The sequence below is a fragment of the Podarcis vaucheri genome (assembly GCF_965113315.1).
Source record: "Podarcis vaucheri genome assembly, chromosome: 3".
Taxonomy (NCBI): Eukaryota; Metazoa; Chordata; class Lepidosauria; order Squamata; family Lacertidae; genus Podarcis; species Podarcis vaucheri.
Genome location: NC_138761.1, coordinates 107,057,672 through 107,068,834, shown reverse-complemented (window position 1 = coordinate 107,068,834; position 11,163 = coordinate 107,057,672).

Here is an 11,163-nt window from a genome sequence, read left to right as displayed (position 1 = left end):
TGAGCTGGTGCTGAGGAAAGCTAAATTGACATCATTGAGGTGGGCTGTGTGTTGATGCCGGTTTCCCAAATTGAAAGTGTTAGTGTCTAAAAATTCCAATTATCTAATGCTACGCAGGTGGCGCTGTGGGTTAAACCACAGAACCTAGGACTTGCCGATCAGAAGGTCGGTGGTTCGAATCCCCGTGACGGGGTGAGCTCCCGTTGCTCGGTCCCTGCTCCTGCCAACCTAGCAGTTTGAAAGCACCTCAAAGTGCAAGTAGATAAATAGGTACCGTTCTGGCATTTCCGTGCACTGCTCTGGTTCGCCAGAAGCGGCTTAATCATGCTGACCACATGACCCGGAAGCTGTACACCAGCTCCCTCGGCCAATAAAGCGAGATGAGTGCCGCAACCCCAGAGTCGGCCACGACTAGACCTAATGGTCAGGGGTTCCTTTACCTTACTCACCCATCTAACTACATCCCAGAAGGATGGAGCTGAGGGCCAAACTGCTGTTGCATCTACTTCATAGCTTTCATATTGAGCGCAAACTCTTTTCTCAACACAAAGCCAGTCTAAGAGGCATAATCTGAATTATGATGCTGGTGTAGGAAGGGGAGCCCTGATACAGCCTCAGTCCACATCAGGGACCCTCTCCTCACAAATTGCGTTGTAAGAAAGCTATCACTGAAGTGAACAAGAGGTTTATTCCTATGCAAATTGCAAAACTAGGGAAGCTCAATACAAGTCAGAACCATAGTGTTGAGCCAAGAGTTAAAGCCCTCCTATCTTTCATGCTAGAGTACTGGTCCAGATGATGGGTCCTCTCTGGGGGGCAAAACTCGGGGGTGAGGCTGTGGCTGGATAGCTCAGTTGGTACAGCATGAAATTCTTAATCTCATGGTTGTGGGTTCGAGCCACAAACTGGGCCAAAAAGGTTTCTTGATGATGATAATGATGATGATGATGATGATGATGATGATGATGATGATACCCCGCCTATCCAGCTGGACTGCCCAAGGCACTCTGTGCAGTCCCCAACCCATATAAAAACATAATAAAACATCAAATATTAAAAACTTCCTGATACAGGGCTGCCTTCAGATGTCTTCTAAAAGCAAATGCTATCTGATGGATCTTCTATATGACCAAGCTGAAGCCTACACATGAATGCTAAATCATACCAAACAGAATCCATAACTCACATTGGATTCTTTATGAGTTGAGTTCCAAACCTATTCCCTCCCCAGCTCTCTGACCCAACAAAATGTCAGCAGATCCGAAGGGGTGGGGGAAGCCATGAAGGTTTATTTTTACGAGAATAATGCGATGACACATTTTTCGGCAACTTATAGCAAATTGTCAAGTTGTACTTGGACGAGCCAAATATTTTTGGATATTTTCTGTAATAAAAATATGAAAGCTGCAAGATTCGGACATGCTGGCTTTTATTAGATTGGCACTCCAAGAATAATAGCGGTTTATGTGAATTCAACACACACACACACAAACTGGGAGGGCGAGCGGAGTAGCTTGGTATTGTTGACAAAATTCATTAGAGCTATGTTTGTATTTAAAATCACACATATTCCTATAAAAGTTGCCCTAAAAATCCACGCACCCTGCTTATGAATCAACAACCTAAAAAAAAATTTAACCTCTCTTTTTAAGAATAGCAATTTATTTTTCACTATGCGTTAATGGCAATTTGTGACCTGCATTTAGTATATACATCAGAATATTTACAAGTACCGTATTTTTCGCTCTATAACACACACCAGACCATAACACGCACGTAGTTTTTAGAGGAGGAAAACAAGAAAAAAATATTAGTGGATATATGATTTTTGTGGTTCATGCTGTGGCCACAGACATGTGATCTGACAGTGAGTTTGGAGTAGCCCAATGCAAAAATCCTGAGGATCCATGTGGATCCGTGCTTTGTAACCACGGAGGAGGGAAGGAAGGGGAACCATGGATCCTCTGCTCACGACTGCAGCAGATCCCCCCCCCCCGCCAGCCGCAGGCATTCGCTCCATAACACGCACAGACATTTCCCCTTACTTTCTAGGAGGAAAAAAGTGAGTGTTATGGTGCAAAAAATACAGTAATTTAAATTGCATTCAATTCAATGTTTTAACTACTCTTCCTTCAAGTGAAACAAAGCAAGAAATGATATAATAGTCATGCATGTTGCCATGTGGTGGAATTATTGAAAAAGAAACAGAACTTTGCATCTGTTCACTCACTGTCTATGGGTCAATCCACACCTGTCAGCAAAATCCTGACTTAACATTGTCCATGCTTGTGAACTTTCTATTTTTCCCAGGAACTGTCTCTAGAAAACCTGTGTTTGCCCACAGGTTGGGTTGTGCTAAGTCCAGTTTTTTTCTGTGAGTTTCTGCCTTCCAGGACTTGTTGCCCCCTCTTCCCTCCCTGTTCTTAAAAGGGGTTGCTAAGGGCACTCTGGGCTTCTGGACTTGTTGGTCCTTCCTTATCCTCCTCCATTTTCTGGAGATGTTGGGTCCTTTCATTTTTTAGACAACAGGTTTTGTGATTATGCAGAGATGTGATACAATCAGAATACAGACGGGGGTTGTTGGGGTGGGTTTTTTTTAGAGTGTCATTTGGAAAATGAGAGGGAAGTCCAGCCAGGCAATAATTGGAAGTGTGCTATTTGGCAATCAGGAACTCCAATTAAAAACTGACCCTGGGGAATGGGGTCATGGAAAGTAAGGGAGGTGGGAGGAGACCACCCTTCCCTGCAGATCTGTGGAAACTTCAAAGAGAGCTGTTCATGATCCCTTCCAAAACTGGTTTATCAAGAGGGCCAGTTCTCTCTTTGGATTTTCCACACATCTGGCCAGACTGGATTGTCACAAGAAGCCTATGGCACAGCCATGGAACAGCATGAAAAGTTCTTGGACCTAGGGTGGGGTGGGGGAGATTACTCAGTGCACAAACCGATCAAAATAAAGATCAAGCAAAACTATGGATGGCCCGTAGGAGACTGTGTTCATAAGACACATAAATTTGCAAGAGATCTAACCATCTGGCTTGAAGCATTCCATCTGTTTTCTTCTGCTCTGTGACCTTTGAAAGAGAATCTCCCATATTGTCCCCATGCTTCAAATGTCATCTAAAATCTAGGATCAGTTAATCCATGGGCGGTGCCTTCTTTTTGGTGGTTCACATTCTGCAGAATAGCCTCTCCAAAAATGCATGTCTTGCATGATCTTTAGGTGCCTTTGACAAGCCAGTAAAGACCTTTCTTCGATTCCCCCCTCACCCCCCCCCAAAGAAAGCATCTTGCTCACTTTTTACTGCTGCAGCGACTATTTTCCACCCCCACTATAGAACGGTTTATTAGTGCTTATGAAACAGCTTTATCTTGTTTCATTAAATAGGAAAAGCTGTGTGCATCACCTTGAACTAATACTAAAGAAGTGGCTAACAGGTAAAGGTTAATGACCCCTGTGGGTTAAACCACAGAGCCTAGGACTTGCCAATCAGAAGGTTGGCGGTTCAAATCCCCATGACGGGGTGAGCTCCCATTGCTCAGTCCCTGCTCCTGCCAACCTAGCAGTTCGAAAGCATGTCAGAGTGCAAGTAGATAAATAGGTACCACTCTGCCTGGAAGGTAAATGGTGTTTCCATGTGCTGCTCTGGTTCACCAGAAGCGGCTTAGTCATGCTGGCCACATGACCTGGAAGCTGTACGCAGGCTTCCTTGGCCAATAAAGTGAGATGAGCACCGCAACCCCAGAGTCGCCCACACCTGGACCTAATGGTCAGGGGTCCCTTTACTTTTTTAAGGGAGCCTGCATATGTCCACAGACAGCTTTCTGAGTCATGTGGCCAGCAATGACTAAACCACTACTGGCACATGGAGGACTATGACAAGTGCCAGAGCACCATAGCGGTACCTATTTATCTACTTGCACTGGTGTGCAAGGTTGGCAGGAGCTGGGACAGAGCAACAGGAGCTCATCCCATTTGTGGGGATTTGAACTGCTGACCTTCCAATCAGCAAGCCCAAGAGGCTCAGTGGTTTAGACCACAGACCACCCACGTCCCGGCAGTGACTAACAACACAATCTCATACATGTCTACTTACGAGTAAAATACTACTGTTTTCAATGATGCTTAATAATAATAATAATAATTTATTATTTCTACCCTGCCCATCTGGCTCGGTCTCCCCAGGGAACCTTTCTGTAGAATTGCTGTGTACAGTCAAACTTCAGATCCCGAACACCTCTGTGTTTAGGACTGTCCCCTCTATCTAAATGTGACAAAACTATTTCCTCCTGTAGCATGAGTTAGGAATTTGGACAAATCCTATGCACTAAAAGTCACAACACATCTTTGGAACTTTAGTCCTTTGTGGATCTCAAAAAAAATTAAAAAATGACACTGTCACTTCATTGCCCCCAAAGTAGCATACGAGCAAGAGAGACCCCCTACAAGATCACTGAGTTGTCATATTCCCCCTGGTTCAGGGCTTTGCTTTCCTAGCTGCCATAGCAGCAGCTATACTGATAAGAGACAATCCTTTTCCTAGACTCTTATCAGTTTCATCTGGAATAATCTCAGCGGGCTCACACAACCCCTGAGAGGTCAAGAGCAATGACGAGTCCATTTCCAATCAGCTCATATCTGTTGTCACATCTTGGCCATGTGACCTTACCCTCTTTTCCTCTGCACAAACATTTTAGAGTTGATTAATGGGACTGATTTCATGACAAAAGTAGCGGACTCCACAAATGCTGGAGATGCTGTAGTAAATCTAACCCTCCGTAATCCAATATCCTACAAGGCCGCATACAGAGCACTTGTTCTATAGAAACAAATATTTCATCCCAGATGTTGTTTATAGATGGGAGGCGGAGGGAGCCTGTGAGTGGCAGAGATGCTTAAAAGGAAAAGAAAACTCCGGATTCCCAATAACTCTCAGGTCTCCAGGAGAACCGGCTGCCAAAAGTCTGTCTTATCAATGTCGGAAAGCCAAGGAAGCTTACTCCTACCTGTCACTGTCTTTTACCAATCAAAAGCAGTTATGCTTTGGCTGGATTAAGGAAAAGCTGCGCATAAACCCCCTGGAGACAGGCTATCAAATAAACCTTTAGACAGCATGGAGACGGCCATGGCAGATTTGATACAAAAGGCAGATCCATGCAACGTGTATGTTTGTGCGCGTAACAATTCATGCAAACTAATCATGCCTTGACACAGCAGTAGACAATCACAATGTGGATTTTTCACTCAAGGGAGCAGGCGTGCCCAAAAGTGACCTCTCCGCCTGCGGAACCGGTTTCCACATATTGCTCTAGTTAACATCCATTGTTTCCCTTCCACAAATTTCCTTTTTTTTATTGTTGACACCGCCTATTTCTACAACTGATCGCTGAAGAATGGATGCTTTTGAATTATGGTGCTGGAGGAGACTCTTGAGAAGAAGATCAAACCAATCCATTCTTAAAGAAATCAGCCCTGAAAGGACAGATCCTGAAGCTAAGGCTCCAATACTTTGGCCATCTCATGAGAAGAGAAGATGCACTGGAAAAGACCCTGATGTTGGGAAAAATGGAGGGCACAAGGAGAAGGGGACGACAGAGGACAAGATGGTTGGACAGTGTTCTCGAAGCTACCAGCATGAGTTTGACCAAACTGCGGGAGGCAGTGGAAGACAGGAGTGCCTGGTGTGCTCTGGTCCATGGGGTCACGAAGAGTCAGACACAACTAAACAACAACAACAATAACAACAACAAATTTGTACAACATCAGGCCCAAACCCATCTTGTCCAACTGTTGCCAACCAGATGCTTATGGAAAACCTGCAAGCAAGACCTAAGTGGAGGAACACTCTACCCCCACTTTGGAAACCTGGCTACTGGTATTCAGAGGCATATTGCCACTTGCAGTGGAGGAAATACATAACCATCATGACTAGAAGCCATTGATAGTCTTATTCCCCATGATTTTGTGTACTCATCCATCTACAGGTATAGAGGTTTGGCAGAAAGACAGGACTGTCTTTCCTTTTGCAGAGTCTGGGTTGTAGACCCTGGGTTGCAGAACCAGTAGGACCCATCTGTTTGGACATTCATGAAACACTGGAGGTCTTTTCAGCGGCCAGAACCATATTTTAAAACGAGTTGAAAGTACAAAGGATTGCATTATTTTGCCCCAAACTGGTCTTTGTAGGTTTTTGAACTGTTTCAAAGAAAACCTTGCAGAACCTATAACAGAAGCTGGGGTATGGCTGGACACCAAAAACCTTAAGGTCCATTTCACAGCACTTTCAACTCTCGGTAAAATCCATTATCCACCCCCAGTTTGGGCCAAGGGGGAAATGAATTGGACTGCCATAGATTCCCATCCTTCAAAATGCATAGTGAAAAAGCTACTACCTACTACAGGCTTAGGGACGCAGGTGGCCCTGTGGGTTAAACCACAGAGCCTAGGACTTGCTGATCAGAAGGTTGGCGGTTTGAATCCCTGCAACGGGGTGAGCTCCCGTTGCTCGGTCCCTGCTCCTGGTCACCTAGCAGTTCGAAAGCACGTCAAAGTGCAAGTAGATAAATAGGTACCGCTCCGGCGGGAAGGTAAACAACGTTTCCGTGTGCTGCTCTGGTTTGCCAGAAGCGGCTTAGTCATGCTGGCCACATGACCCGGAAGCTGTACACCGGCTCCCTCGACCAATAAAGCGAGATGAGCGCCGCAACCCCAGAGTTGGCCACGACTGGACCTAATGGTCAGGGGTCCCTTTACCTTTTTATTACAGGGTTGGCCAATCTGGTGCCTCCCAGATGTTTTGCATGAGGAGCTCACAGGAGCTGCTTAAGTATGATGTGCCCAAGAATCATGTAACTCTCCAAATGATGTCTCAGCACTTAAGCTGGAACAGGGACATCAGAGAGTGTTTTGGTTGCCCAGTTATTGGATCTTTGCCCCTATGGCATGCCAAACCTGTGAGCTGTAACCAATAAACTTTTGGCCTCGTTAATCTCACATTAGCCTCATTGCCTATCTATTGGCTCCCATACAACACACCCTGACTGCACATGGGTCCACAACAAGAATTTCCGTAACTCTAAAATTGTCGTTTAAAGAGCACTAAAAGAAAAGCTACATTGACCAAAACATGCCTAATTTGAAAATGGCACGCTTCCATTGTTGCTGTAATAGTAGCCGTTGTACGTAACTCCCTAATAATTGTATCAGAAGCTGAACAAAGCAATTAAAAAGAGGAAGAAGAAAAAACACTCAGCCTGTATCTCACAATTTAACAAAAGATGACAGGACAGGAAAGAGACAAGAGACCAGAAAATGCAGATATTCAGCCATAGGAAGGCAACATGAATTGTTAGCTGGTGAAAGCAATGTTCCCGGAGAGACCAATAAGAAAAAATGAACTTGGGTTTGGAGCTTTTTCTTTTAAAGACATAGATATAGAAAGTCTGAAGACCTGAAATTAAACCTTGACAGCTAAAGCTAAAGCTCCCCCCCCTAGAGTTGAAAGTGGCATTACCCAAGATATATACACATTCAGTTCTTATGCCCCGCTTTTATCCCTGGCCAAACAGATGCTGCACTTTTTTATATTACTTAAAAAACCTACAAAAGCAGAGACAACAGTGGAACACAGGGCAAATGTGTGCCCCATAAGCAATATTGACTTTATCATAGGACTTGTCTATATCAAGGCAAACTGTCACAACATTCCTAAGGGGTACCTTTCAGCTTCAAAGTGGTTCTGGGTTATCACATGGTGAAAAGACACTGCTAGAGATAACAAAATAGAGAAAGTTGACAGAGCTAAACTTTTAAATTCCAAAATTACCTGGGTCAATACAACTTTGCAACTCAATGCACACAGAATGCATAATCCACTTTCACTCTGTTTGAAGGGCATATATTAATTATCTGGGGTTTTTTAAGGGGGGAAAAAGTTGAAACATAAATCATTTTCTGACTTGAGCAACATGAAAACTTAAGTGAGGCTTAGTCGTCGTCTTAACAGAGTTCCTGAACCAAGTCATTATCAAACCTGCAGCTTTACTTCTTATATCGGCTGCAGACATCACTATTTTGTTTGGGCTTTATTTGCCAGGACATTTCCAGGCAGACAATAAAGGCAAGCGATGGGATTAGTCTCCTAAAACTGGCAATGTCACACCAGTAGGGTTGCCATATTTCAAAAAGTATCAGAATCAGAAGAAGCATTATTTATAATAATAATAATAATTTATTATTTATACCCCGCCCATCTGGCTGGGCCTCCCCAGCCACTCTGGGCGGCTTCCATAAAAACCAAAAATACAATAAAATATCACACGTTAAAAACTTCCCTGAACAGGGCTGCCTTAAGATGTCTCCTGAATGTCAGGTAGTTGTTTATCGCCTTGACATCTGCTGGAAGGGTGCATCAGCCACTAGCCAAAATGGATAGAGGTAAAAAAACTTAACTATACAACAAAGGGGAGATTATCCTCTAAGTGCAAGGAAGCATTTGGATCACAGGATGAAACAGGGGGGGGGGGATTCCTTAGGAACAGCTTCTGTAGATCTAAGGTCCAAATCTGAGCCCTATATAATAACTGTGCTGGGGGTTTAGCTTTAAATACTTCAAGTGCTGACAATATGTGATCGCCACCTTTCATATGGAAAAAGCGTGTCAGAATTTTGGTGCTTTGAGACGCTTTTTCCTTTGCATATTTCTGATGTGCTCCCCATGAGCCTGTTGACTGAAAAAATAAGACCGAGGTATTTAAAGACCCTAGCATGTTCGATCAACTAATTATTCATATACCATCTAGGGGCCCTATATTTCAAACAACCCAAAATTGTTGAGCTTTTTTTAGGGAAACCTGAAAGATTTTGATGCCAAAATAATTTTCCAATTGACTTGCCTAAGATCCACCACCTTTCAGAAATTTCCCCTGGACGCCAATTCCACCGTTGAAATCCTAGTAATGTCCAGGAAAATCCGGACGTATGGCAGTCCTACACGCTAGCCCAGACTTCCTCAAACTCGGCCCTCAAGATGTTTTGGCCTAAAACTCCCATGATCCCTAGCTAGCAGGACCAGTGGTCAGGGTTGATGTGAATCGTAGTCTCAAAACATCTGGAGGGCCAAGGTTGAGGAAGCCTGCATTAGCCTCTTCTCCCCCCTTCACCCCCTCCCCATTCTACTTTTTGGAGAAGGACCTTTTGAGAAATCCATATCCCCAGTTCAAGACCTGTTGATGGGGGGTTCATTGTTCACATGGCTGAAACCTTTATCCAAGTACATGGAATTGGCAGAAATGACTGGCAGAATCCGAGACAAGGGAGAAGAGGTGGTGGAAGAAGAATGGAAAAAATTTAAAGACTATCTACAGAAATACTGTAAAATTAATGAATGTTAAAAGGACGTTGGATTGAAAATAAGCAGTGTTGGTTAAAAGATTAATAAGAATATGTAAATATGGATTGACAATGGTGGAAAATATATATTTATTATAGGTTAAGATGTTGAGTAAGGATAAATGATAGAGGGTAAGGATTTGCTGAACTAAATATCTGAACTGGAATACAAAAAAGGGAGGAGTGAGGAGGTCAAGAAACTAGTGAATGAAATACAAGATATGAAAATACTATTTTTTTCTGTTTTGTTTTTTGGTGTTTTTTCTTATTCTTTTTTCTCTATTCTGTTAACTGTTTTCTATTGTGTACTTCTATGTGTTTGGTATTTTCTCATTTTTGTAGCTTTTTTTGGTTTTTGTATTTTATGTTTAAATTTTGAAGTTTTTGATTGTTTATGAAACTTTAATAAATATTATTATTAAAAAAATGAAACCTTTATCACCTCCCTGGGTTATACAAATCTGTGTTCTGAAAACCCTGTCAGAATAGTTACATAATCCATGCCAGATTGTCGAAGGGAGGAATTCAGCCAAGTGCAGCAATGGCCCAACTCTCCCAACGCAGTGAAGCTCTCCAAGTAATGAATTCAATCCATACTGAGTTGATCATCACTGGCTTTGGGGGAAAGTATGTCACACAAGAGGCATCTCTGGGTCTTTGTTCCTCAACAACACTCTGCACACGAATATGTGGCTGCCATCACATCCTGGTGATCTGTTCCTGGAAGTTAGAGAATTTCAATTTGCCTCTGCCCCTTGCTAAAGGAACCTCAGGTTCAGCACATGCTTTTTGGGTAACCACTGATCATCACTATGTAGCACATCATACAAGGATATAAGGAACCACAATAATTTAGTTGGTGAAGAAGCGGGAGGAAGCAGATTCTTTCCTCTCCCTGTTCTTCCATTCCTGAAGCCATTTTACCTACCAGCTTCATGGAGGTAACCTGCAAGCGTAAGTCAACTCGGCCCAAAAATTCTAAGGCCAGCTAGTGGTGTTCAATACGATGTGATAATCTTTATTGTCATTGTCCCATACAGAACAACAAAATTGAAAATCTACATCAGACATTCAGAAACCAACAAGCCTGCTATCCCAGTTATCCCAGCCTGCTTAGCCCCCTAAAAACTCTGATACCCCATAATTAAATACAATATACTCCCATAGAGACTACCTTACGCTGCGTTTAAAACCAAAATCGCATTTGAATAGAAACTGTTTCTCAGGTGGCTAGTCCTAGTCTTTATAACCCTGTACCTTCTTCCAGAAGGCAAAAGCTGAAAGAGATCATTTCTGGGTTGCGCACTATCCTGCACTATCTCTGCAGCTTTCTTATGGCACCTGGAAGCATAGATTTGATCCAAGGTAGGGAAAGTGCACCCAATTATTCTCTCCGCAGTCTTTACAACCCTTTACAAATTAAAGTTCATCAAATTAAACTAGTTTTTCAGGCCAGGGGGGCACATTAGGAAACATAAGAAACTGTTATGGACACTCAGGTCTATTTTTCTAGAAAAAGAGGTGCTGGAACTCAACACGAATGCCTCCCTTGTTCTCTTATAATAGCAATGGCTCCCACCTGAGAGGTGCCAGAACTAAGCTCCAGTGAGTTCCAGCTGAAAAAAGAGCCATGTGGACATCACAGAAAACCCATTTCACAGAAGAAGAAAAACTGATGATGCTCAGAGGTCCTCCCCAAACAGGTGAAGCACCGCCCAAAAAACCAGCTAGAGACCCAAAAAGGCAGGCAACTTGGCCAAACAACTGAAGAG